The sequence below is a fragment of the Brachycentrus maculatus genome, unplaced genomic scaffold, assembly GCF_059751285.1.
Source record: "Brachycentrus maculatus isolate JH-2025_06_01 unplaced genomic scaffold, ASM5975128v1 h1tg000212l, whole genome shotgun sequence".
Classification (NCBI taxonomy): Eukaryota; Metazoa; Arthropoda; class Insecta; order Trichoptera; family Brachycentridae; genus Brachycentrus; species Brachycentrus maculatus.
The window spans coordinates 738,529-744,528 of record NW_028280963.1 but is presented as its reverse complement, the minus strand read 5'-3'; the positions used below and the strand labels follow the sequence as shown (position 1 = coordinate 744,528).

Sequence of the window (6,000 nt, the reverse complement as noted above, 5' to 3'; positions counted from 1 at the left end):
CCGTAAAGTGTTGTGACTTGTAACAAATGACTGCGTTACCAAACATGTTCCATGCCCCGCGCCAGGATGTCACATGGACCACGTACTAAAGAAGAATAAGATATTCCCCGAAAAAGGTCGCCACCATCAGATGTAAATTTACATCCGATATTCTGATGGCAATTGAGATATCAGGATTGCTATCCAGATGTTAAATAATTACAGTCATTTTATTATTTTTACGTCTTAATTTATTTCAGTGGAATTTCGTATGAGATTAAATTCACTATGGTAAATAAATATTTTCTTAGTATTGAAATTGAAACATGATTTTGTTTCATACATTCGTGAGGTCTGTATTTACAAATACATACAAATGTCAAAACGGTGTAAAATCTAGTATACCAAATCCATCATATTGACGTGTTGTGGTTTTTGAGTCAGAGTTTCTGGGTTACAACCAACTTTACCACTTTTCATACCTATGTTATAATTCAGGCTCACGAAAACAGTATGAAATTGGATGAAATAAAATTGTATTTGATATAAATACAAATATTTTACTTATAAGAATGACTAAAATTCTGAAAAAATGTTATTTATTTAGATTATCCACTGACACTTCGTGATGGAATTGCATTTTTAATATATTATTAGATTAAAACCAATATTTTTAGCTTTTCCACTTTATTTTTATTTGACCAGTGACCGGGTTTCGTCGTAACTGACATCATACTAATCTGATGATGTCGGTAACGACGAAACCCGGTCGCTGGTCAAATAAAATAAAGTGGAAAAGCTAAAAATATTGGTTTTAATCTAATAATATATTATATATTTAGATTTGTTTGTATTGATATCTCAATTGGGTGAAGAGGATCATGGAAATCTGGACATTTGTAGGTCTAACCGTCATTAACTGGTTTAAGCGATCATTTTATACATAGTGTTTACATTCACCATTCTACCCATGGTAAACAACCACACTTCTCAAATTTCTTAATATTGAAAGTGTATTCGTGCTATAATTGGAAAAAAAAATTGTATGCTACTTCTTGGGCGACATTTACAATAGTAATTTGTAAGTTTTCGCCACAAAAACCTTTTTGAAATTCATATAAGATTCTTGCCTTATTATTTTATAAACTAAGAGATACCTGAATTTTTTTTTTTTGAAATTTTCATTTAATTTATTTTTTATACTACTCTTTTTTTTAATTCACAATGTTTTGAGTGTATCTAAATATTGTGAATTTGTAAGGATATTCAATTTATGTTTGTAATAAATTTGTATCATTATTATTTTTAGTTATTTATTAGCCTTGACCTTCTCGCAAAAGATATAGAAAGCTGTATTTTATCATGTAAATGGCAGCCTTTATAAAAAGAGGTCCTTTTGAATTTGTTCAATTACATCTCCGGATATAAATCTTAGAAAAGATAAAAGGATTTCATATTAAATTTGGTCGTCCTCGGGGACCCGTTATACAAAGAAGGTGATTTATCTTGTCCTTCGTTTTCTTTACTCGAGTTGACAGCATCCATTATAAGAGATAATGAATTTAGATAATTAATTAATATAGTCTTTAGGACGTTCACTTTGAGACACGAAATGGACCTGCCAATCCGACCCTGCTTTGCTGTTTGTACAGGGTAAGCCAACAGTCCTGTAACATTTTGAACAGCCAGAAAAAATAATCAAACGGTTAAACCAAAAACTCTTTATTGTTTTTTAAAGTACACAAATGGGGGTTTCATTTTTTTAATATAACATGATGTAATTGTGAACCTTGTTTATTTTTCACAATCGGAAATTAATACCACAGAAAAAAGCTTTTAATGTATTTTGTACTTTATATTAAAAGCTATGTTAACTTTTTAGTATGGTAATATAACATTCTCCTTATCATTCATCGTTCAATTTATATGATATCGTGAATAATAAAGTGAACGATTAATGAGGAGGAGAGTGCTCAAAATGTAGTTCGTGTTCAAACTGTTCTTGCGTTTGTCATCTTTGTTCCCTTTTTTATATTGGTATACCGAATAAAATAAGTTTTTCATGATTTCATTATTATCTACAATTTTAAAAGGTTGTATAATATTAAAGCGACTTTAACGACACCCATTAGTAAAATTAATTAATCGTCCAATAAAAAAATAACCGTTAAATTGACACTAATGTTTTCGAAGAAATAATATATTTTGAAATACTAATTCAATCATATTCATTAATTGCAAACAAAAAAAAACGTCTATGGAAGTCACAATGGAGAGCTGGTACTGACACTGATGTGTGGAAACGAAACATGGAATTGGGGAGAGAAGGATGAAATAAATGTGAACGTCTATTTTAAAATTAAACACTTGAATATACCACATTCACTTTGTGGAATGACATGATTATTTTAATAAAATAATCATGTCATTCCACAAAGTTAATGCCGAATCAATAAATAATGTGAACGTCGTTAAATTTTTGACCTCTTAGACGAATGCGTAGAAACATCAGTGTATGACACATTTAAAAATTAATGAGAATTAGATTAATCCCAAAATTTAAATAATAAGAATAGGTTGAACCTTGGGAGATCAAAAAAGGTGTCGGAAGACCCCAAAAAGTTAGTCCGACGACAAAGCTGCTGTGGGAGGTAGAAACTGGCTGCAAATAGCATCCGACCAAAGGAAATGGAAGGATACGTAAGAGGCCTATATCCAGCAGTGGAAAACAGAAGGCTAGAGAAGAAGAAGAAGAATAAGATATTGGAAAGGAATGTAAGGCTGAGTATGAAAAACAAAGTTTAAAGGATTAATAAAAGGTTCTTTGAGATGTGTTTAAGGTGGGTTTCGAGGGTGGATATGTATGATTACATGTAGGAATGTAAAGTAAAGACACACGGTGTGGCGTTCCATCGTTTCTGCCTACCCCAGCAGAGAAACGGGGTAGTAGTAGTAGTACCAGTATAAATTTTATGTTCATACATTGTACACGTGCATATCCATAAGTGTAATACATACATATGCATGTGATATATGTGTACGATTTAGTCAGAAGCCGAGACACGTGTGTACCCACGCCAAGCCACGCCTCACTAACTGTCTTGTTGAAATATTAATCACCATATTGCTTACGGTCAATTCTGGGAAAATTAAAACCGATTTGTTCAAGATCACTGAAAACATTGTCCCACATTCTCAAATATCCAATGCTCGTTGGTCTCTTGTCGAAAGAGCGTAATGAAAGAAAACCAATTATTGAACTTAACTGTGATTTTTTAAATTCCAATTCAATTTATTAAAAAATTAAAACATACATGACAGGATAACATTAATGGCGTATTATATATTTATTAACAACACAAATTATAAAGTTAGTAAAAATACTATTTTTAAAGTTGTACAAGTATCCCGCTTCGGAATACCCCCTCAGAGATATGGAACAGATCAAAATCCGGCGTGATATTGTTCAGCACAGCGGAAGATCTTCCTATAGACATAACCATCGGCAGGTTGGTCCTGTATATAGGAATGTGAAAAAAACTAAGCCGACGCCATATTAGGTTACTATAGGGAACATACAGACCAATGATACGCGTAATATCCGGATTATCGATCATACTGCGCAACAATCGATAAAAATGCGTTATCATTTATCAATCCATAAAAATCGACTTATTTATAAGAAGTAGTGAGGAGAAATTATTTACAGTCGAATATATTCTACTTCTAGATCTAAGAATTTGGACATCTTACCTTCAAATAGGAAGCAAAAATGGAATTGGCAAAGGATAAATGAAAGCAGAGTGAATGCTGTTGAAATGCGTTGTCTGCCTTGAAAACGAAGATATAAGAACGGAATTAAATTTTTAAAACTTTGTTTTCTAATAATTACCATTCTTAAATGTTCACTATGTAATTATGATTTAAACAATCACTTTTCTAACCGTACAATTTCATGTTGTTTGCTCAGATTTAAAAAAAAAACTTTGTAGGTAAGTATATCGTGCGAACAATACCGTTTGAATTAGCGATATTCCAATATTGGATCCTATTCAAACCACTTTTACTTCGTGGTTTAAAAATGTTACTTGCTGATCTGACTACCTATAAGGAAAGTGACAAAACGTGGGTTGGATTCGGCGATTTATTACAAGACCAAATAATATTTCTTTCAACAGCTGTGAACAGAAAGCATGCATGAGCTTTGTCACTTAACACAAGAGTATTTTTCCCTCTGCGAATTTTACGTACATATAATATAGTATTATACTCTAGAGATTTATAAAGACTAAATATTGCAATCAACACTTGGGTTATGTATGATGTTTATATCTTGTTTAAATTACGCAAGTAATAATTCAATGACTCGAGAATAATCATCATGCTTGATATTTTTACGAATGGGATGAGACTAATTTTAAGAAGTAAAATATAATGTGATATTACTGTAAAAAAACTGTATTTAAGAGGGGTATTTTTAAATTTTCGTCTCTTAAATATATTTTAAGTTTACAATATTTTACATTATTTATTGCACAATTTATATAGCACCTTAACTATTCGCAGTATTTTTTTTAGTCCAAAAATGCAAAAAAACGTTTTGTAAAAAAAATGACCCTTACTGTGTTTTAAGTTTGGACAGCTGTACTACCTCAAGGGCGCTTACGAAGACTTGGATAATGATATGTGATGATAATGATACATTAAAAACTAAAAGAGAAAAAAATTCTCAATTCGTCTGTAGGAGAGGATATATGAGCCATCTTATTGTTACGTCTTCTTCTCGATCTTCCTGGGCTGGAGAATGGCCAAAATGTTGGACAGGATGCCTCCTTGAGCGATGGCCACGCTGAAGAGCAGCTGATTGAGCTCCTCGTCATTTTGGATGGCCAACTTCCAACGATGGCGGTAGATGACCCTCGTCTTCTTACAACCCTTGGCGGTGTTGGCGACCAACTAGAATACCGGTGGCCAGGTAATCTACGACAGCGGCAAGGTACACCTTATTTTATTTTAGTCATATTTTTTTTTACCATCCCTAGTAGGTGAGACTTTTTAAAATACATTTTGTGAAATGGATATTTGAGTTCAAACACCAAATTTTCTAAGTAGGAGTCAACTGCTTCAAGTTGCTATTGTGTTTGCTGCCTTAGACACGCCTTCACTATTTTTTTTATTAAGATATATTTAACGTTACTAGTATTTAAGGGAGTTGTATTGTGAGTACTTGTGATCAGTGATACATGGTGCATGGTGTGATGTGTTCATCAAAACGGAATTAATTATGAAAGTTGTTAGGGGCTCCCCTATTTCCTCCGGGAATTCTGCTGAACAGTCAGAGACATCTGTTGCCAACTCACGGAAGCAGCAGCGCGAAAACAATTTCCTCCTCTGAGGATGTCGCTTGGTCACATTGCTGCAAACGCAGGCACTAGACATACCCGAACTAACATATGTAATAACTGCTAAATATATAGCAATATAAATCTCTACATATGCCACTTTCGAAGAATGCCCTAAGGCAGTGCGTTTGCAACCTAAGTAAATAAAGTCTTCCTACAGATATAAAATGAAGACATTTAAATGCCAAAATAAAAAATGAAAAGAATTTTATTTATATATATATATATATATATATATATATATATATATATATATATATATATATATATATATATATATATATATATATATATATATATATATCGCTCACTTCTTTAAAGAACGTCATAAATCAAAAATTGATTTTTCAGGAGAACGTTTTAAAGTTTAAAAATGTACCACAATGTATTAAAAATAAATATCAAGCCACTTATTGAACTTTTTACTGTGCAACAGATCATTCTAGCTAAAACCTGAAGGTTTTTTCTCCATTTGAAAAATATTTAGTTTATTTAAAAATATAATTAAACAATACCTTTTCATAAAAATGCAAAAACAACACTTTCTGCCCTGTAGCGGGTAAATATTAAGTTCAAGTACATTTTCTGGGCATTCCGAAAACATGCACAACTGAAAATT

The 6,000-nt window shown here is 32.0% G+C and overlaps 1 pseudogene; it reads right to left on the bottom strand.

Moving 5' to 3' along the window:
- Window positions 1-4,749: 4,749 nt before the first annotated feature.
- The window catches only part of LOC148307060 (histone H2A-like), a 79,132-nt pseudogene continuing 77,881 nt past the window's right edge, over window positions 4,750-6,000 (bottom strand).